Below are 23,229 nucleotides of genomic sequence, written 5' to 3' on the forward strand. Positions count from 1 at the left end.
AGTGGGCAGGCTAGGCCAGCCAAGCCAGGAGAGAGGCAGGTGAGGCGGGTGAGCCGAGCTCTCATCCCCGCCGGCTAGGAGCCTCCGCGGCAGAGCGGAGCAGCGCGGAGCAGCAGAAATCAATACAGAGGAGAGAGGCTAGCAGAGGTTGCCCAGCACCGCCTGCAGGCCTCGGAGCCCAGGGACCAACCAGCACCACTGCTCCCAGCTCCTCTCTCCATCTCTCTTTCTATCTTTCTCCAACAGTCCCAGCACCAGCCAGGGCCAGGGCCCTCACCGCCCCACACGCAGTGTGTGTGTCAGTAGGCGCACATGTGTGTGTAAAATAGAGAGAAAAATGGAGAGGGAAAAGACGGAGAGAGGGATTCTTTGTGTGTGGTTCAGCCGGAGGGGTGTTTGCAGCGTCCAACACCACTTGATAAAACTTTGTCAGAGAGACACGGAGACAGCGAGGGAGGGGGGGAAGCGGAAGAAGAATAAGACGGGACGTCGAAGGTCGCTTTTCTTCCAGCTCCTGCCGTCTTATTACTCATTCCACCTCAACTGTTTGATAAGGATCCATCAGAGACGGCACACAGGACGTTTCTGCTCAGTCCCACTACCAAGCACGTAGCTCACAACATTCCTAAGATCTCATGAGCCAGGATAAAAGGACAATTTGAACTTTTTCTCTCATCCACCGTATCAGACACAACCTGTCTTTTCGCCTTAGATTTTCTTACCCTCACTACAGCAGCTCCCATCAGAGGATATGGCAGTGCAGTATTGATCTATAAGGTGGAAGAGAGGAAGGCGGGCTCAGGCTTTCATACCTCTCTCTCTCCCTCTCTATGTGTGTGTGTGTGTGTGTGTGGAAATAGCACCTGAAGTCCACTTACTGCTGTGCAGCAGGGATCCCATGGCAGCACAAGTGAATGGCTGCTAATTGAATGAGAGATGAAAAGGACAGTAGTTGTACCTGCTCAGTGCCCCCCTCCTACTGTCTCATACTACGTGGTTTTTCATCTGACTTTTTTTCTCCTCCACGCTTTCAAAAGTCCTTGTCCACACAAAGAAACTCGAGACGTTTTAGCAAAATTGGTGGTGACTAAAGAAAATTGGCAAAACCTTCTGGCTTCAGCCTTCAATAGAAAAGATTTGTTTCATGCAGAGGCAGAAACATCCGGACATTTGTGGACTTGGAAGGACAATACAGGACAGATGAACAGTATTGCCAGCATAAAAAGATTCCAACAGGATGCATACTTATCGGTGAGTACAATGTCTTCATTTAATTGCTTGTTTTGTGGTAAATAAAGCCAATTATATTCTACTGACAGCCATACTGAACAAGGACTATAACAGGAATAAGAACCCCCCCTTTCCCTAAAACAGCGTTATGATAAGATACCCTTCCTGCTCAGAGTTGTGTGTGTTTTTAAAGTGAACACAGACACATTTTGTTGTAGTTGATCTCCTCAGTCAGCTCTCAACAGGAGCCCAGGGCTGTGATCATACTGTCACTGACTGTTGGAGGAGTTCGTTGTTGTTGCCTGTACCAGGGAAGGTATTAAAGCACAATTCCCCTCGCCTGCCAATCTCCTGGCACACAGAGAGAGACTGGCGCCTCTCTACATCTCAGCCTGGCAGCGACCCATGCTTACAAAATGGCCGATTCCTGTCTGCCAGCTGTCTCCTCAGCCAAGATGGCGCTCGGTCGCTTTTTAATGCCCGCTGTTTGCCATCTGCCCTCTAATTGTTAACGGCTATGCAAATATCTTGTAATTGCATTTGCATGTGCTTGATTCTTAACCCCTCCCCTTCGGTTGTAAATAATAGCGCTAGCGTAAAAAAAAAAAAAAAAAAAAGACAGACAATCCTGCATGGTTGCTGATTGAGTACACAGCAGGAACAATTAGCAAATGAATGTTGCCCTCCTCTTTACTTTCCTTTAAGCTCACCTTATGCAAATCACCGATGGCGTGTTCTTGCTTTTGATGCTAGCTGAAAAATGGAGCGTCACCCCTGTCTTTCTCTCTGCGACTCACTCGGAGACGCTCATGTGTCTTCTCATTGTGCCATATGTGACATCTGTGGTTGGCTGCATTACCAGGGTACCCTGCCTCCTCTGACAGGCAAAGCCCACACTGTAAAGGAGAGCAGGAGCGAGGGAGAGGCATAACATAATGACCTCATTAGCATGCTCAGCACTCCCTGCTATAGGCCCTAGTGCGCTGCTGCGCCGTGGGACCCACCGGTGTACGCCCTTCTCACAGCACTCAGCATGCAACATTGTGTTCTCCCCACACAATGCGGCGCTTCATACAGGCTTTATTACGCCTTGTCAAAGCGCAGGGGGATCAGGGGTATCAGTGCAGAAGCAGCAGGATACGGGCTGTGTACGTGGAACAGGAGATGTATTGGTGCTTTATGGTCTTAATGTGGTGTTAGCTGTGCTGATGGATCCTCTGTTGCTGCTGTTGTGCATTGACGTGTGTGTTTATGTTTCTGGGTTCTGTGTGTTTGTGCAATTGTCCGTTTCATTGTGAACTCCCGTGGCATTCGTGGCCGTTTTCACCTGTCAGTGCTAATTATTGCAGAGAGCGATTTGGTGAATTGTCTGTGTCCTGGAAATAGGCTATCATCCACTCTGAAGACCTGCTGTATATGGTATCTGATGTCAGCAGCGGTAGTGTAGCCTTGAACTTCACAGCAAGGACTGGAGGACAACACACACACACACACACACACACACATGCTCTCTCCCCTGGAAGAGCCAAATACAAAAGGCTAATATTTCCAAATAGTTGCTTACGCTACAGCAATTACAGGCTCTGTTTTGTCCTTGAAAGCCGTGTGGGGATTCGGAAATACATTTTCTTTTTTAAGTCGTGTGGTGACTAATGCTGTCATTTACCAATCCACAAAAGGCTGGTTCACCGCTGTTATCGTCTTCTCTATCAAACTCAGGCAGTTTTAATCAAGCTTCTGTGTCTAATCAGCCCACAGTGACACTGATGAGGCTCAGGTGGAGAGCAGGTTGGTGTAAAGTGCCCACGCTAGCTGTAGTTAGCAGGCAGGAGCTGCAGGCTACTGTATCATTTTGTGGGGGAAAATGGCAGTCGAGAGGACAGACAGGCAGCCTTAAATCTGCTCTGAACAACAATCCAGACCAGAGATGCACTCTTTTTCAGTCCCAATACAGACAGCTAGGCTTCGGGTATCTGCCGATAATGAGTACCCATCCAATACCAGTGCTCAATTAATATGCTGTATGCTTCACTGTGTGGAAGTGATCATTCTTTTATGTGTCAGGTAACATCAGGCTTGACTTAAACATTGCTTTCCTGTCTTTGTAAAACAAAATGTTGTGGATAAATGCATAGGTATTTATTATGTAGATTGCAATTTGTTATTAAAATGGAAAAACGTGCGCCAGTAACAGGAGGAATTTAGGAGGAAAACCTTTTTTTTTGGAGCAAATCGGTTAAATCTTCAACAGCAATTCAAAGCTCAGTATGTAATGTTTACTATTAAACACAGAATTGGATTGAAAAGAGCGGACCCATTGTTACTGATTCCTGATCCAGTCAGTATCTGCAGGATATCGGTGTTAGTGTTGATGCATCCCTGATTCAGACATGCTCGATTGAGTTGGTTTCATTTATCCATTTATTTGTTCTGTAACTTTTTTTAAGCTCATTCTTTCCCGGTTAATAAATCTTGTGGAAGTAAGCGAAACACTAGTTAATCTTCAGAAAGAGTTAGAAACATAGGTTCACAAGAGGAAGACAGAGAGAAAAAAGGACAGAAAAGAGGTAAACAGGTTTATTTAAACCTGTCATTATTTTAAATCTAGTTTTAGACGTGTGTGTGTGTGTGTGTGTGTGTGTGTGTTTGTGTGTGTGTGTTTGTGTGCGCCCATAAAAGCTGCAAAGATTAATTGTAAACTACTAAAATAATCTCCAACTATTCTCATAATGAATTAATCAGTTTGAGTAATTCTTTAATGCTAAAAAAAGTCAAAATTCTCTCTTTCCAGCTTCTTAAATATGAATATTTTCTGATTTCTTTACTCCCCAGTGACAGTACACATTATGTAGACAAAAAACGAATCGATTAATGGAGAAAAAAATAAGAGCAGATGAAAATAATCATTAGTTGCAGCCCTTGTGGGCACTATAGAGGGGTGGGGTGAAGGATGGAGGACAGTCACAGGAAGGTGGGTGTTAAGTCTTTCTAGGAATAAAAAGATTAGTTTTTTTTTGGGGGGGGGGGGGGGGGGTGGATAAACTTGTTGGAGGCGTTTTGTTCCTCAGTTGGATATTCAAATCAAACACCATATGTTTTATAAAACACAAGATAGGCATAACATCCGACCACGTATGCTAGTCAGGAACCATTACTGTTCCATATGCACTCATGCAGACATACTGTATGAACACACACACACACACACACACACTTGCATGCTAATCCATAATGTACGGGTATGAATGTGTCCAAGGACAGGCACCCTAACACCATCTCCTGCAGAAAGCTTTTATGCTAATAATGGTTATAGCCATGTGTGTTACTATGCTGCTGTAATTATGCATATTTCAACACAAAGAGAAACGGCAGGATGGCACAGTAGACCTCGCTTTAGAGGTGGACGTGCTGCATGTGCCTGAATAGTAGTGTGTGTGTGTGTGTGTGTGTGTGTGTGTGTGTGTGAACGTCAGAACAGAGTGACAGTATTCAGCGTTTCCAACTGCAAACCATATTTATGACTCTTTCCCATGCCTCCCTTGATCTAAGACTTAAATGGTGGGCATCTGTCTAAATTATGAATATGAATGGAAGAACAGAAGCAGGCTTTGGTTAAAGAGTTTGGTTAAAGAGCAAAAAGTTATTCTATTAAGATTGTAGCATGGTTAAAGTCATTATTTGAGAAAATGATCATCCAATATAAAAATGAAGATAAAAATGTGGCCTCAGCTCTTAGACAAATCTCACAAATGATATATTTTCAGGTTATAGTCACTAATAATTTGTGTGGAGTGGGCTGAACGTGGACTGTTCATTTGTGTGTGTGATTGTCGTCCAGTCCGCTGCAGCTTTTCTCATTCAGACTGCCCACTGCTTTTTATTTGCTTAGGTATTGATTGAATGTGTTCCACCCACTGAAGTAATAGTTGCTGAAAGCATTTACAGCCATCGCTCAATTCATCCTGGCCCGTTTCTTTCTTTATTTCTTTGAGACAAATAAGTGATCGGCTCCTTCTTGAAGCACTTTATCATTCAAATGTAAAAAGGAATATGAATAGGTGTGGTGATATTAGAGGTGCACAGAGATTTTCATTTTTTGTATCAGCTGTTTTGTCTCTGTGTCTGCTTTTGGATAGAAGAATGGAATTGCATTGTTTTTTCTGACCTAATATTCACTGGCAATGCAATTGTTATGGCTTCAAACCAGCAAATTGATTTAATATTGTCATATAATTAATTATGAAATATAATACCACATCGTCATACTTTTAATCATTTCATGAGACATAATGGCTGATGCACAGAAAATTTAATCATTCCTTTTTTCCTCCCAAATAATAATGAGCAACTTTGTGTGGGAGAAATATCCGCACAAAACATTGCAGTCACTGTACTCATTATGTGGACGTGATGACATTTTATTTTGAGGAGATCGCTGAGCAAAAATGTTTTTTAATCCAGAATTTTCTTTTTTTTTTTATCAAATAAAGTGTTTTGACACTTTGTATATGTAATCTTTTCAATAATCCATACAATTAAGACATTCATTTGTTAAACAGATTGCCTCCCTGTAATTAAATGAGCCATATTTATTTTAAGAGCAGCACTTTTTCTGCTTCTGCAGGATTTTTTTTGTCAAGATGCACTTGGTAGACCACAAATAAATTCATTTCATTGATACTCAACCAAATTCCTTATGTGGAACTACCCTCCTTAGGAAGTAATTCCTGAGTCAAGTGTTGCTGTGGCTTCTGCTGTTTCCTCAGAGCTGCAACACTGAGCCCCAAGTCTGATTATAGACTCAGGGAAAAACAGTCAGGCATTTATCCAAGTCACTGATTATGTCATTTCAACAGGCTGCAAACACTCAGACGGCCTAGACAGCTCTGAGGGGAGAATTATGAAGCCGTAGTGGAATGGAGGCTGTATGAAAAGGAAATGAAAATGGAGTAGTGCTGTATGTGTGATTAAACTGCCTGCTCGCCTGCAAAAGGCCACGCTGCTGTAGCACAGGCCTGAGATTTGGCCATAATGAAAATGTGAAGGTGGAGGGGTTTGAACCCCCCTCAGTGACGTGTGCGACGCACACACACACACACACACACACAGACACACACACACACACACAAACACCCCCACATTATACAGCGTACGTTTGTGTATGTATGCTCAGGCTGAGTGGTTTATATGAGCCATTGAGAGAGATTGTAGATGCAATTTAAGGCGTAAAGCAGAAAGGAATATTATTGCTCAATATCAAAGAAAAGCTTCCCGAATTGAAAATAAAACATTCAGATTAACGTTTAGCAGGTAATTCCTACAAATCGCAGAAAATTCCCCGGGATTGTTGTTGCCCTTAGAGACAGACAGACAGGACCATGGCGGCCACATAAATATTAAATTGCACCATTCAGATGCAGAGACAGCATCCCAGTCATCAAGCGTGGGAACGGGCGAAATCATAAGGGGATGAGGTGGAGGGGGTTGTGGTTAGTTCATGGCTAGACGCCCCAGCTGCATTGACTTCCATTCAGAAACAGGTTAGGAGGGACCTCAAGGGTCAAGGTCAGGGGTGTGTGTGCATGTGTGTGTGTGTGGTTCATCTGCCGTTCATCCCCGGCTGGCTGGCTGGCTGGCTGACTGTCTGTCTGTAAGCTGCCTCTGTGTTTGCTTATTTTATAAGCTGCTTCTTATTGCTTTGCTTCAGGGACAACTTGAGCTGAGAAGCAGGGGAACCCAACCCCCTTCAGTCAGCCTCTGGCCAGTCTCCAGCCGGCCCTGAGCCAAATGGAGCCAGAAATCAGTCCTGCAGCCCAGTCCACCCCCTGGTCAAACAACCCCCCAGCCAAACACAGTCAAACCAAGTCAGACACCTTGACAGCCCCTCTGTCTGTCTCAGTCTGCTGCATCTTGTAATTTAACATGTCGGCTGTGGGTTCATCTCAGGCGCACGCCACAATCACAAATCCGTCATTCATTGCAGGCACCTGTTTTTCGCTGCATCCATACGGAAATCATATTAAATCCTCACATTTCTCTGTGCTGTATGTTTTGGCTTGGGCCATTTGCTAATTTCTTATGTTGCCCTGCCATGTGTCACATTTTCTTGATGAAGCCGCCCATCAATAGCAATCCTCTTTATTGGTGAAATGCGGCCGGCCACTGTATCATTGCCATTTCATCAAATCATCTGAGAGTGCGAGTGCGTGAGCTTGCGGCACGTTACGCCTCTTTGAAATAAACAGTGCAAGCCCTTTAAGAGGAGGGACTGCAGCACATGAGGAGAGGAGAAAGAGGGGATGTGGAGAAAGAGAGGACAGAGGGGAAAAAGGGGAGTGATGGAGGGGAGCAGAGACACAAGCTAACCCACCCTGCGGTAGCCTGCCTCCCATTCTTCATCGGGGACTTATGCTTCATTAGACTGTCTGAAAGAAAGACCCGCTTTCCCTCATCACCTCAATAGACTGGTCCCCCTTCTCTTCCATAGCCTGGAGGGTTCTCCTACAAAAACCCACCTCCCTTCGCCCCTGTTTCCCTCCTTATTTCTGCCTCCGTCTTCTAATCGTCTCAACTCGCGCTGAAATCAAGCTTAGTAACGGCAGTTTTGTGAGCCCCCACCCCCCTCCCCCTCCTCCTTCTCCACTCCCCTCCACCTCCACCTCCACCTCCTATCATCCTCCGATTCCCCACCAGCTCCCCTTCTCTGCTCATTCACTCACCTTGGTCAGACACACCACCCACCCACTGCTTAAATCCCTATCAGCATGTCAAGTAAATGTCTGCCCAGCTGGGGTTGACACACACACACACGCTGAAATATAAATGCACTGCACACACAATCTTTTGCTTGCTTCTGGGGTTTAGCCTTCCTCCCTGCTGACCCTTTTCACCCGTGTTTTGCTCTCTTCCCCTTCTCGCCGTCTCTCTTTCCCCCTCTGCCTCTCCTCAGGCACTGATCTGACAGGATGGTTTGGCTAGCTGACTATATCTGCAAGAGGTTTATCACAGGGCTTCACCGCGCTCCACTGTTGCCTACCTGTTTTTTTTTTTTATTTTCAAAATTAAAGAGCTTTCTCCAAAAGCTGCTCTGTACCTTAGGCCATGTTCACCTTTACATCCCATCTATTTGATTAAAAGGTTACTGAAATCCTATCCTGTGAATTTGTTACAGTAAAATCGGGTCAGTTTATCTCCTAATAAAATCTGGAGCTGAAATATCTGTGCTGTGTGTTACGGAATAAGGTCTCATATCTGCAGTATTTTGAAGTCACTCTACTACCAAATATCCTTGCAGGGTTTTATTTTCCCCAGAGGGGAGCAAAAAAAATCACACAGGAACATTCTTCAACTCTTCAAGTACTATATTTTTTTAGATAAATTGTAGATATCACAAGATATCCCTTTGCACTATCTACCTCAGCTATAGCATCATTTTTAACAAAACCAGCAGGATTACATTGTGATTAAGATATTTATTACATTTAGAAATTCAATTTGCCTCTTTGAGAAAGAGCTGTTGTGTTTGCGTATCATGAGTGTTTGCACATTTGTCTGCATTTGTGTTTATTTTAGCATCTCAGTTAAGGCAAAGTGATTTTCTTGTACATCTCAATTGTCAAAGTTATTCTTGATCAAATCTCCAACGAGGCAAAGTCTCGATCTCATGGGTTGTAAAAATTATTTGTGTTTATTTTGCTTTTATGGTGCTATATTCCGTCCTGTGTATTATTCCCCTGCATGAGTCTGTGGTTTATACACACTGCTGATGTCATTAGCATAAAGGGGGACAGGGAACACTGAGCTCCCAGCAGCTCCCCTGTTTCTTCCCAGAATAAAGTGACCATTTCCCGTTTTATTCCCCCTCTTCCTTTCTCTCCGCACTACATTTCAATCATTACTCTGATTTTTGGGGACAATGACAAGCACGCTGCATTCTCAGCAGTTGCCTCTGTCAACGTAGCACAATCTTTATGTAAATGTATTCAGATGCATTCTCAGCCCCGTAGACCATCATCTCTGCCGTGTGGTGGTTGAGTCACATTTTCTCCTGTAGCAGGCTGAAAAACGTGCAGCACGGCTGGTGGAGCACACGGCGAGGTGGACCCCTGCCAACGCGCCTGAGAAACCCCTATTAAACCCTATGTTTATATTGGGGCTGTGATTTACAAATGTGCGTTTTCTTGCCTTTAGGCATGTGCACCCCCCTATGTCGCTCTGCTTTTTTCATCAGGCGCGCAGCAGACAGCAATAGAATTGCAAGGACGGGGTCCTTGCTGCATGTGCACGGCGAGATGGGAAGGGGAGGGGAAGCGAGACAGCGAGAAGAGGAGGTGTGTGTGTGTGCATTTTCATCTTAGTGGGTGCTCTTCTCTGGAGCCCAGTGCTCTGCTCATATTGAGATATTTCCTGAGCGCGTTGACACAATTATGCACACACACACACACACACACACACGCAGTTCCTTTGTGTCGGCTGTGCTCCTCAGCTCTGGTTCATCTCTAATGTTCTGAACTTGACTCTCAGCAAGTTCATTGTTATTCATTTCACTGTCATCCTGAGCCCTGTGAGACTGACTAAGTCTCCAGCCCAGGTTTCTTAGGCAGGACTCTGTTTGTCACACACACACACACACACACACACACACACACACACACATGCCCACAAAAACCTATTGTTTCGGCAGCAGGATGTCTCTAGTAGTCCTCTGGGTAAACGTGTGTGCTGACTGTATCAGAGGACACAGTGAGACGATGCAGTTTGTCAATGACCTGGTTCCGCTGCCTCAGAGTACTGCAAAGTTCACTTCTCATGTGATTAGATGCAGCGAGAGCAGGTGTACACTGCCTAGGATTATATATTGTCTTTATTTTGGCGAGGCATTAGGGGTAGATTTCAAATATTAAAATCAGATTTTAGGCAAATACTTTTCCATCTGGGTTCATTTCATGTCATAAGAAACCAAATAAAAACTTTGAACTTTGCTTTTATTGCTTTAAAGTTTTCTCATATCCCTTGAAAGCAAAAAAACAACCTCCACAGCTTTCTTTTCTTCTCTTATTCTGTTGCCCTCCACTGTCCCCCTTTTTTTTTTACTTTCTCCGTCTGGCGCAAGAAAACCAGGGGCTGCAGTTTGCTTAGCTGAGTCCATAAAGAGGCGTTTTAAAAAGCTGTGTTAACAGACCAACAAAGCTTTAAATGTGCCCCCCTCTGTGAGGGGGTGGTTCCCATAGGGATGTAGCGTGGCGCTCCATTGGTAGGCCTCTATCCGGCCTCTCATTCAGCCCAACGCTCAGTCACGGCCACTTATGGTAGGAGGGAAAATCACACAATTCAGCCCAGGCCTGATCCAATGACATGTTTTTTTAATGAGGTGGCTCTATGTCTTTGTTTGAGCACCAAATTCAAGTCCAGACCTGAGCAAGTACTGCTGAATAAGATGCAAGGCCATGGCCAGGCACAACTAAAGCACAAAGAGCTTTGCTTGTGTTGAGCCAGTGAATAGCTCTCCGCTCTGCACTGTTCCTCACTAGAACATCACGAGTAGCAAGCGTGCAGAGCCTGAGGAGCTATACAAATGTTTCATGTTGCTAATGGTTTTTTTGCAGCTTTTAGTCTCACCTTTATAAATCTTGTTTAAAAGCTGTGAGGTGAAAGGTGTAAAACTATTGTTTATTTCTAACAGAATAAAGTGACGGTCAATAAAAGCACCTGTTAGCCATTTCTCGCCCCTCCAGTTATTTTTTCCAGGGTCATACACCAAGAGATTTCTTTCTCTTTCATTTTCACCGGTCTGTGTCTTTTTTTTTTCTTTTTTTTTTTTTCAGAAAATGCCACACCATATATCACACATATATGTGCACGTGTCACACGGTGTGTGTACATCTGCGAGCGTGCCAGCTGCTCATTGGCTTGTATGTTCAGGGGTGAGGACTGTCATTAAACTGTCTGCCTGCATCACCAGACTCAACCATCACCCTGCCTGGCTGTCCATTCTGCTTCTCACTGGGCCCTCGAACAACAAACACACACACACACACACACACACACTCACACACTGATGCACTTGGCCATCAGCCAGGATTCACATACACAAAGCATACAGTATGTCTCCTCACATTGGATACACAGCTGATAGAAGATTTGAGGCCTGATATTAATAGTGCTATTTTGATATGAAAAAGCAGCAGAAAGCTTATACTTTGTGCTATTTTATTTTTATTTTTTGTTTCATGCCAATAAAGTCACGCATAGACAGGATTGCCACATAGAATATAGGCCCTTTCAACCGACCTATGATCAGGCCCAATAAATCGGCACGTGAACCCACACAGTTTTTGTCCAAGCCTGAACCCCGGCAGAAGTATTGGTCTGAAATCCCAAAAGAAAGGGGACAAAATGCTATAAGGTCTGCAATAAAAGGAAAAAACAGCAGGAAATTTGTGCATAAAAAAACACAATAGAAAAAAGTATGGGGGGAAAAACATATTTTGTGAAACAAAGGTTTCTTATCACTGGGGTTCATCTGGGGATCCTTCAGATTTTATAGGGACCCCTTGGGGGGTCCCAACCCCCAAACTGAAGCCCAGAGAAATGAATGTCTTCTAGGGTAGATTCATAAAGCAAGGTTACCACTTTTAATTACAGTCATTGACTATATGATTTACTCAGTGATAGGAAGAAGAAATAAAAAATAAAAAAACATCTAAATAGATAAGACAAATAGAAAATAATGATTCCCAGTTTCCCCTGAAACACCACAACACACTACTCTGTTCGTATGAATCTGCCTGGCCGGATGCTGAAGTACTCTTCTAGCCTCTCACACAACCAGCCCATCAGCCAGCCTACTTGTCTCTGATTTAGTCCGACTCTGTTCTTTGCTCACGTTCAAGGCTGTGGTAATGTGGAATTAGTATGCAGAGAAGCAGACGGACGGCCCTGTGGATCTAATAGGTAGCCAGACTGGAGAAGAAGACTGGAGTGGGGGGAAAGAGCATCTCTAGCGGAGAGGGAGTTAAGCATGGCCTTTCCCTCACTTCTCCTCCTCCCATCCTCCCTCTCTCTCTCCCCCTTTATCGCCTCGTTCCCCATGCCCTGTCCCAAACCTTAATGGGACGTCAGACGGACAGCCTCGCCTGAATTGAGCAGGGGAGAGCAGCCTCCACCCCCCTTGTTGTCTCTCCACAAAAAAAGAAGACTCCCCCATCCCCCTTACCTTCCCCCATGCCCCTCTTGCTCTCACACAGCTAGCACCCATAGCTGCTCCCCTCGGTTCTCAGGGCTATTGAGGGGGTCCCAGACACCCTCCACTCTTCAGCCCCTCAGCCTAACTCTGCATAAATTAGGCACGTCTCCCTGGTGTCTCGTCAGCCGGTCGGGGCACCCCTGGCCCCGGGTCTGCCGTCTCCCAATCTGCTGCTCCTTCTCCCCTCATGCTGTCACCTTCTGTCTCCCTCCACCTCCCCCATCTATACTGTATTCTATCACTCCTACACGTATTCTGACCAGACATCCTCAAGCTAACACAACGCCTCTCATTTCCTTTCTTCTGCCTGTAATTTCTTCCAAAACCACTACCGCTTCCACTTCCTCTTCTTCTCCACTAAATCCCTTGACACACTCTCTCCCACCTTGCCTGCTTTATATTCTCCACATTCTCTCTATCTATCTCTACTTTTTTTATCCTTCCTGCACTGTGTTACACGCATCAACCAAGCACTCTTCTTTCCTGCGCTCTCTTCTTCTTTTCAGCCAGGATATTGTTTACATCTGTCTTGCTAATCACTGGCAGAGCCTCTCTAGACCTCACAGATGTTGCAATAATACAGGGGATTATAAGGCTTAACACTGGGGCTTATTTGGGGAGTTTTCCCGATGGCCTGGCAGTGAAGCCCGTCAGCTCCTCTGAATTTGACCTTTTTTCCTGTTTCACTCTGTGCTGAGATCCTGCAGTCCTGCTACTCTTTGATTTGTGATTTTTTTTTTTTTTTTTACAACCGTCTAGCATGCTGATGTTGTTTTATCCAGATTGGTGCTCTGGGCTCTTGCTTCCTGCAGCTACACTCGTGCTGGCGCTAAATGCAATTACGGAGCTAAACTGCTTGACACATGACAGGGAGATTTAGCAACAAATAATGCTCTTTTTTTAGCTAATCTTTCAGTGGGTGCAGTTTGAACATTTGCATATTCATACCCTTCACACTTTAAAATATTTAAGCTATTATTTCTGCCTTACTGATTCAGCCTTCAGCCACTATGATGTAGCTAGCACTGTGTTAGCTGCTTCCTTGCACCTCCCCAGTCTCCTCTGCTCTCCTCTTTAACTCAGCGCTGAAAGATAATTAGATGGCCTTCTCAGACTCAGCATCTCTGCTGCTTCTCTCTGCGTCATGCAGTGCAACCGAGTTTTATGACCAAGCAGATCCAGTGTCTGAAACACTCAGTGTGTGTGTGTGTGTGTGTGTGTGTGTGTGTGTGTGTGTGTGTGTATGTGTGTTTGGGGTCAAAGTATTTCTGTCTGGATCCTAATCCCAAAGGTGATATTAGTCTGGTAGGGGGCAACCCATCCCCCCCTCTGTCTGTGTGTGTGCGTGTGTTTATGTGTGTGTTTGTGCTGCAGGCGTTGGGGTCAGCCAGGAAGCCCAGACAGGCTCTACCTAGACCTTTGACCCATGACTGTCTGCTAGCTCAGGGGTCATGCACACCATTGATACAGACAGCTGATAGACGCAAAAGCAAACGCACATGCACACACATAGTCCATGTACAAACGCACAGCCCCCCCTCTCCCTGTAGTAAACATTAACAGTTTGGCGTGTGTGTGAGCAGATGATGACACAAACAGCGTCATCCCAGCTGGCTGTGTGCAGAAAGTGCATGTGATTTAAGCAACGATAATGGTTCCTCCTTTAACCGCTACACCTGCTACTGACCCAGAAGTCAGAAATTAGAAGAATATTACTGCACCAATCACACAATGTAAGAAGTCTCCTTTTCACTAATCACTCTTTTTTATTTCTTCATGTTTCCACAGATGCAGCCAGTCAGGAATGCCACCATGGAGATGAAAAACAGCGATTAGACGGTTGGACCTTACTCTAGAAAGAGAACACATGCTGTCTGTAGCTGAATCCTCTGAACAAGTTTAGCATCGTGGCCACATATGGAGAATGCCACCTCTACACCTGCACGAACAATCAGTTAGACACACATCATTAGAGTCTGATTATCAGTGTTCTGGTCTGCCGTCTTTGTGGATGTGGACAGGTAAGTCGGAGCCGCTTCTAAAAGGTAAGTTTAAAAGGTTGAATCAATTTAAGAGCTGTCTGAAGTGTAAAATGGAGCTGCCAAGCAATATTTTCCAAAATTAGTTTCATTAGATATGAATTACTATATTTGAGACCAATTTTAGGTCGGAGATTGGATGAGACCCCAAGGGGTCCTTCTTTTCACTCAGTAATTTACATTCAAGTGTTTGACTGGAAAATTGTTTGACAAGAGTTTGCTGCCGTTGAATTACTTTCCTCTTTTCTGTGGGACATTATGTACACATACGTATTTATACAATCTTTTCATAGAGTAATGAACTGATTTATTATAAAATGATTGCAGAATCCCAGCAGTGTGCTCTGATATGATATATATTTTCAATAAAGATGAACAATTTCTGAAATGAACATTTGTCTTTGCTGTTTTTTTCTCTCCTATTTGATTCTTGTTTCTCTTCAGCATATGTCAGTAGTGTTTGAACGCTTTTTGCTGAGGTTATACAAAGCTAAAGCTTAAAAGATAAGTCCGGCGATATTCTGTATTTTTGTTAGTGTCAAAAAATCAAATGAAAAAGAACAAACCAACAATGATTGGCTCCTACCAAAAATAATTCCATGTGTACCCAAACATCAACCTCCATTGTTGTCAAAAATATTATTAAAAACTAGGGCTGTGAATAAACAAAGGAACACATTAATTGCAAAATTTGCTGTGATTAATCATGATTATTCAAAAGTTTCATCTTAACACCATAGCTTGTAATAATGGGTATTAGTCTGTAAAGGGGTTATTTGTGGGTACCCATTGAATTACAGAATCTATTCTCATTCAGATATCTTGAGGCGAGAGTCTTTTGAAAGAAGCCATGCCAGTTTTTCCTCATCAAAATTTAGCCCGACTTTATTTACTTTATTTAGACCCCTTTGAACAACATATCACCACTGTATATTAATACAGTGGTGATATGTTGTTCCATTTGATACCAATAACTTCACTCTATCTTTAAGACTTATCCCACTTGTGTTAATTTTAAAAGCGTGTTAAATATTTTAAATTAATCACAAAAATGAACATGTTAATTCTGGCAGCACTATTTAAAACCACATTAATAAGATGCATCATTGCACTGGGGGGCTTTTTCCTTCATTACAATGAACATGTAGCCTGGCTAATGAACATGGGCACTGTAGTTTATTTTAAGACAATCCTCATACTGTCATAGTGCCATAAATACCTCAAATATTCTAAATATGTATTCACTCGCAGCTTAAAGTAGTCCCGAACAAATAAAGTATTTATTTATCTTTGAACCAAAAAACTACAATACCCAGCTGTTTTAGAAATCTTTTTTTTATGCATGAAACTATATATTTGTGACCTGTTTTTAAAGTGTTACATCTTCAGTAGAAATCAGTGAGCAAGAAATTATTACAAGACGATCAAACAAATTGTTGGTTTGTTTGACGAATACAAAAATACAATATTGCCAGCCATGATTGCTTCATATATAAGTATAAGCTAAGATGTTGATATGAAAAAGTGTAGGAGCCTGTTCACTTAGATTACTCTGATTATTCCAGCAGTGGCTGAAGGGCTGGAAGGGGAACAGTTAAACCTAGTGGCCTAAATCTGTGGTGTCAATTAGGTGCCTTTGTGTGTGAGCAGCAGGGGTGTTGAAGCGAGTTGCTGGAGCTGAAGGAAACTCTGAACAATGATACACATTCATAACCACACACACCCACACACACACACACACACACACACACACACACACACACATACACACAAACACTGGTCCTATGTTTTGTGGGGATCACACCTCCTTTTGTTTTCCCCCCAACAGCCAGTAGAGGTGATGCCCCAGTGCCCCCAGTGTGCTCCACTGCTCTGGCTGAAATGGGCTCCCCTCCAGCCCCCCGCTCTCGCCCAACAACACTGTCCCCTCGCTCGCTCCAGGTTCCCAAACCCTCGGCCTCCCCCTGACTGGTCCTGACCTGAAATTAGGGCCAGGCAAGCCTCCCTGGCCAGGCCAGCATAAAGAGCTGATGTGTGTATGTGTGTTTGCGTGTGTGCACCGTGGCCTTAAAAGAAAGTAGGAGATTATCCCATTCTGTGTGTCCAGTCACCAGTGCAGTATTGACCATGGTGGGCCACCCAGGGAGCGTCCAGCCAGCCGTGAGATGGCCTGATATACATGCTTACTGGCCATGCTAGATTCCCCCACTCTCACCAGGGAGAAGGCCCAACCCTGCAGGGTGGACGCTTTCTAAAGACACTGGAGTCTGTACGCCAAGTGACCCACCCTCCACACACAGGGACTCACACACACACATGCACACACACATTTCAGCGTGGCCTCTGTACAGTGAAAGACATTGGCATCAGGTCGTTTTCTGTGTCCTGTGAGGCGAGGCGGAGGTCATTGGGAAGGTGGAAAACCTCTTTAATGGTGGGAATGATACCATAACACCTATAGATAGAGTTACGGATCATGTCACATACAGTCTGTATACAGTGTACAACTCTGACAGCGAGGCCTGCTCACTCCTGATGGTTAATGTGAAGAACAGCGTGAAACATTTTTCAGCTCATGTTGAAAATAAAATTTGTTTCTCTCTCTCATTTTTTTTTACACATCTGTATGTTTTTTTAATGTGTCTGTATAACAGCCTTCTGATCATGTTAAAATGTATTGTTTTTTTTTATTTTTTCCTGTTTTTGCTGTATATTAACCTGTGTTTCTTAAAAGAAAGTAAATAAAACACCTTAACATTTAAGATTTTGTGAATTAAAATCTGAGGTTTTAATTCAAATACATAAATGATCTCAAAACTGTCTAACCTGTCCTCTACAGTGGTTTGTAGCAGCTCCCTGAGTTGTAAAAGCAGCCTATTGTTGACCTTAACAAACCCTCAAGGGTCAGCAAATTGTCTTTTAATTGCTCAGCTGTTTGTTTGTGGATGGAGAGTCTCTAACATCCAGGTCCGTTAACAACACAAAGGCCTTTAGCAGCAGGACAGAGCTGCACAAAGCTCAATACATACGTAGTAGTAAAAATAAATAAGAGAATGAATAGGGGGGAGTGTGTGTCTTTATACTGCATGTAAACTACAATTAAGGAGTGATTGTGTCAAGTACTACTACAAGAAAGCAGTTAAGACTATGTCATTTCATTTATTCTTTCATTGTTTAATTAGCTTTACAATGACTATGGCTAAATGACAACAGACTTTCTTTAAAAGCAGCATTTTATTTTACATGAACAAAGTTAAAAATAATTTATATCATGCTATTTCTGTGATGTTAAGAATAAAACATTTCCCAGTTTTCTGCTGTAATAAATGTTGGCCTTTTTTTTTTAAACCATCCATTATTTTGCGCATACATTCTCTGATTTGCTCTCGAGGCAAATGACAAAACGGCACAGGAAGCATGCAGATTTAATTAATTAGAAAGAGAAGAAGAAACAAATGAGCCAAGCACACGGAATGATTTTTACAATAATAAACAACTGGTTCTGATGAATAAAAACTACTGTGTTCAAATTGCACAAATTGCACTCATAATAACTAGCACTGGATTGCAGAAAATTATGCAATTATATTTTTCATTGTTGAGACACTCTAATGCACTTCCAAATACAGTACATTTCAATTTTACAAATTGAGTTAATTAAATAGTATCTTTACTGTCCATCACAGAAAGAACAGTGTGGCGTTTATTCACGGCCCTCAGGATTGATATGAGTTTTATAAGGAGATCATTTACACAAACACTGCAATAATATACTACAATATATTAACAAGAGAACATTAAACCCACACTAATATAAAACATTCATTTACATAACACATACCAGTGTTAATTCTATCTATTTATTTTATATTTTTACATTAAAGGAATTTATGTAATGCAAAACTACAAGTTCATCAATAAGCTTAAAAGCATAATTACTAATAATAACAAGCAAAAGTACTGCAGATTGGTGTGCTTCTGCCTCACATATGCCTCACATAATAGTATATGACGTAAAATAATTTAGTTGATGGTGGAAAAAAGTGGCTTTTTATATTGCTAAAGGTAAATACTGCAGGACATGTGAAATTACTTTATCTTTTTATTTTATACTTCATTTTAATGCATTTGTTTCCAAGGAATTTCAGCTGTGGGATGTGGCCATCCCAGCACGCACGCACACACACACACACACACACACACACACACACTCACACATACAAAATTAAATTCTTATGTAAGCGTTCTAATTTCAGACCCCAATGACTGTTCCCACATTCACGTGTAATGAACGGCTGACTTAGAAATGTTGATGTGGTGTTACAGCGAAGGGAAGCAAACGATTTAAAGGGAAAAAACACAGCAGAGGAAAACTGCACGTTTGCAAGATTGTGTGCAGGTCATATTTTGTTGATGAAATTAAAATGTAAAATGTAATCGTTTGAATTCAAGTACAGTGTTGTTTTCAATTTGGAACTTCAGCTAATGCTCATTAGCTCTCTGTGTATCTACATGTGTGTGTGTGTGTGTGTGTGTGTGCAGGGGTCGTCTCCCTGAACTTGGTAACCCCCCCAGACACCTCGTAAAATCTGTAGGCTCAGCCCATGGTGCACACAGAGGAGCAAGTTTAGGGTAAGGGGGTTATGGTGGAGTCAGGACATGGATGGGTGGGGTTGACAGAATGGGAGGGGTCGGGTGATGGGGGTGGTGGGCTGCTTTAAAAAGTCCGAGAACTTGGAGCCTAGTTTGTCATGCTAACTGCAGAGATGCCATTGAATGTGGACGCAGGGAGCAGAAGGTTCACAGGACCCCGACCATTCTCATGCAAAGTCTGTCAGAGCCTTCTCCTTCGTCCCTCCCACTCACACCCTTTACTCCTGCAGGAGAAATACATACATGTTTATAAATGTGCACACACTCACTGAGGCCTGGGTAGGGTGCCCCTTTCTTTATATGAGCTTCGTGTGCAAATATGTGACGCTAAAGAATGACAATGGAAATAAACCCATTTGAAAAAAAACATAAAATGACACAAAATATGATCGCTGACGTGAAAATGAACAAATAATGCTGTCATTTTACAGCTTTCATGTGCATGAGGATACATTTTACACAAAACGTATATTGTTTTATTGTATATTGTTGTATTTCAAACTTAGAATAACATAATAAGGAGTGCAAGTGTGTGGAACTCAGTACCTGAGGAGGTTAAAATGCTTACAACATACAAGGCCTTCACAAAAAAATTGAAATTGTGGCTTATCAACACATACAGCTGCCAACAATAAAAGATAAGCCTGTTGTGTTGTTTTGATATTATGATAAAATGTTATGTTGTGATGTTGTATGTGATGTTGTATTTTTTCTTAATTGTATCGTAAGTGTTTATATATGTATTTTGTATATTGTATGTGTTTTTTTTGTTTGTTTGTTTGTTTGTTTATTTGTTTTTTGTTTCGTAATTCTCTGCTTTTTTTTACATCATGGCCAGGGGACTACAGATGAAAACTAGCCTTCTGGCTAACTCTGGTTTTTTTAACCATGTGTAATCATGTGTTTTATGAAATTGCACTGTCCCCTTTTAAATAAACTAATAATAATAATCATAATAATTAACATCTTTCCCTTAAATTGTAATAAAGCATTTTGCGTCCGCACAGAGCAATCAGAGAAGAGAAAGACTGGACAACGAAGGAGAATTAAGTCAGATGCATGCACTTACTATATCACCATTATCAGTTATGAGAGAGGAATGCACCACAGCTCACATTAACACACATCTTAACTTCCTGTGACCTTGACTCTACCTTGACAGCTGCTGGCATAAAATTGACCTCATTTCCAGACTGATTATGCAAAAATAATTTTGCGCCATGTGTTTCAACAAATACAAATTCTATTTAAATCCCTATTTTGGCATCTCTATTAAATCCCTCCCTGATTCTTATTCCTGCTCGTTTCACCGTCACCTGATCCACAGTTCGGCTGGTGGTGGTGGGAAGCTACATTTCATTTAGTGTTGGATCTGTTCAAATGCCAAGTGGTGAAAATGTCAGCTGCAGTACAAGCACACACACCTATACATTTACTCTCTTTAAATGCAAACACTCTATGCAAATGAGTGTGTTGCCCCCTCCGGGCTCGAAACACTGAGCACATACTGTGTGTTTGTGGATGTGTGTGTGTGTGTGTGTGTGTGTGTGTGTGTAGGTGCCTGGATTTATGTGCTCAGATTTATGCGTGCTAGAGTTTCACAACCACGGATTGAAGGAGTCTCCATTTGTATGTGTGTGAAAGTGTGTGTTTGTGCCCCCTCATCTGCACTTGGAGCAGCCGTTTGGAGCCTGTATTTGATTGAGTGAAGGCCAACGCAGCCTGAACACTCCCTCTAATGGAAGAGTGGAGCCCAGCAGCTCAGTAATGCACTGACCCCAGAGCTTTTACAACGCTGCCAGCCGATAAGTGGCAATATGCTGGATCTTATAAAATTAACAAGACTGAGCTATGGGGAGAGGGAGCTCCGAGGTTGTGCGCTGGGAGAGGATGACGTTCCTATAGCACTTGTAAATATCAGCATGCATGCATGGAGGGATTATAGCTGCTCTTGACTGAGTTTTATAGTCACGGTGGCGTGATTTGGTATTTTTTCACTCGTTTTCTTGGCTTTTCTAAGGCCAGTTTACAGGGAAACATTTACAGGCGCATTTATGTTTGGTAAAATGCCTCTCAGGGCTGTTTTAATGCTGTTGAATTTATGAAATAAGAGGTGGAGCAAGGTGTTTGTGAAGCTGAGCTGGCCTTCACAGTGAAGGCAACTGGATCCAAGCCAGTGTGGCTCCTGCAGGGCACCATAGGGGTGTGAACATGTGTGTATATGCATATGTTTATAAATTCCCTCCTCAGCCTCCTGCAGTGTGACATCCACAGTGTAAGCTCAAAGTCAAACAGCACCTATGCCTGGTTATGCATGCTATTGTGTTTTGCAGTAAAGACGTAGCATCATCTGAGTGTGAAATTCATGCAAAATGATATCACTGCCTGTCTCCCCACATCCAAGTCTGATTTAGTTGTGAGAACGGCTTTATTCCAGTGTGCCTCCCAGTATAACCTCCTCACCTTTCTCACACAGGATCAGGCTGGTTGGTGTGTGCGGGAAGGCTGTATTTGTGTGCATTTTCGCCCGTATACTGTGCATTTGTGTGTGTGAACAGCTATTGTCTGCCAGCGCTCCAGCAGGGGCTTCAAAGTGAATTATTCATGCGAGATTTGAATACATGCAAATGGTTCACTCCCCTCTCCTGGCACAGATCCAGGTTACCTATGGCAACGGCGCCTTCAAGAAGCATCTTTCCACCGCCACCCCCTCCTCCTCCTCCTCCTGCTTCTCTCAGGCACCCGCCCTCCGACCATGTTATCCACCCAGTGGTATTGTTTCGATTGTTGCAATACCAGGCTGGGTGGCTGCACACTGTGGGGTGGCAGGATATCCCATAATTCACAGTCAAGGTCATATAGGCAGGAAACGATGAGAGATGGAGGATGGACAGATGGAGGTGCCTCCATCCAGCTGCTTGGACGTGAAGTTCAGGAGACGACACTCAGCAGCTGGTAGAGAAAAAGGAAGTGGTTTCAGGTGATGCTATCACCAATGCAACGGAGCGGGCACACACTCGCCGCCAATTCAGATTTAGTCTCAGCTCATGCGCACTAACCAGTGCAGCAAAACAGCACGAGCACGGGAAAAAAGATTATCTTTGAATGCACCACGCGCTAGTCAAATATCTTCATTATTTTAATATATTTGAAACAGTAATATGGATGTCACTAATAAATTAATGTTTTTAATGGTGTAGTGCACTGTTAAAAATAAATAATAATCATTATAAACATAATTTTGATATTAGGATTTGAGTTGATGTGTATGGCTACCTAAGTCTTGTTCAATCTTAGTGTAAATAAAATAGTCTTTAATATATAGATTATAGTGTACTTTTTTTTATAAATGTGTTGCTGAAAATCATTTTTACTTTTTTGAATATTTATCTGTAATTACTACTATTTCCTGCATATTTTTACTAGGTGTGTAAGGTGTTTTTTATTTTTTATAAATCAACTGCCTTGTATAAAGTCCATTTAAATTATACAAAAATGAAGATAAGTCTTAATTTCTAAATAATGTTAATTACTTTAATTCTAGCCCAGTATCATTATAATTTATAATATATATTATTAAATAGTGTATAAAATAAAACACAATATATAAATTATATATTACATACATGTTTTGTGTATTTAGCCTTTGCAGTGTTTTGTTGCATGAATTCATTCATTCTGTATAGCAACATTTTGCTTTGTTGCACTTGCACATAAAAAGCTGCATGAAGAAAAAGTTTGCACAATATGTTTGAATCAAATTAAAGACAGAAGAGTCAAATAACAGTGACAGTGTCTGGATGAGCAGAGGGCAGGTCAAGTTCAGGCCACGAGGTGATCAGAGCCTAACTAACCTCCATGATGGTCCAGGACGCAGCAAGAGGAGCAGCCACTCAATGCTGCCATCTACTGAGGGTGAACAGAGAGGAGGTCTCACACACACACACACACACACACACACACATACGCACACGCAGGTCAGATGTGAATAATCAAGCTGATGTAGTGTATATGTTGTATTTACATTTCTACATCGGTGATTTCGATTCTATAATTCACTGG

The 23,229-nt window shown here is 42.6% G+C and overlaps 1 long non-coding RNA gene across 1 annotated transcript; it reads left to right on the forward strand.

Moving 5' to 3' along the window:
* The first annotated feature begins 222 nt into the window (after window positions 1-222).
* Window positions 223-14,906, forward strand: LOC131978345 (uncharacterized). The gene is made up of 2 exons (XR_009394954.1): window positions 223-1,251; window positions 14,264-14,906. It is a non-coding gene; the product is annotated as an uncharacterized LOC131978345 (long non-coding RNA).
* The last annotated feature ends 8,323 nt before the right edge of the window (window positions 14,907-23,229 follow it).

The sequence above is a fragment of the Centropristis striata genome, chromosome 9 (assembly GCF_030273125.1).
Source record: "Centropristis striata isolate RG_2023a ecotype Rhode Island chromosome 9, C.striata_1.0, whole genome shotgun sequence".
Taxonomy (NCBI): Eukaryota; Metazoa; Chordata; class Actinopteri; order Perciformes; family Serranidae; genus Centropristis; species Centropristis striata.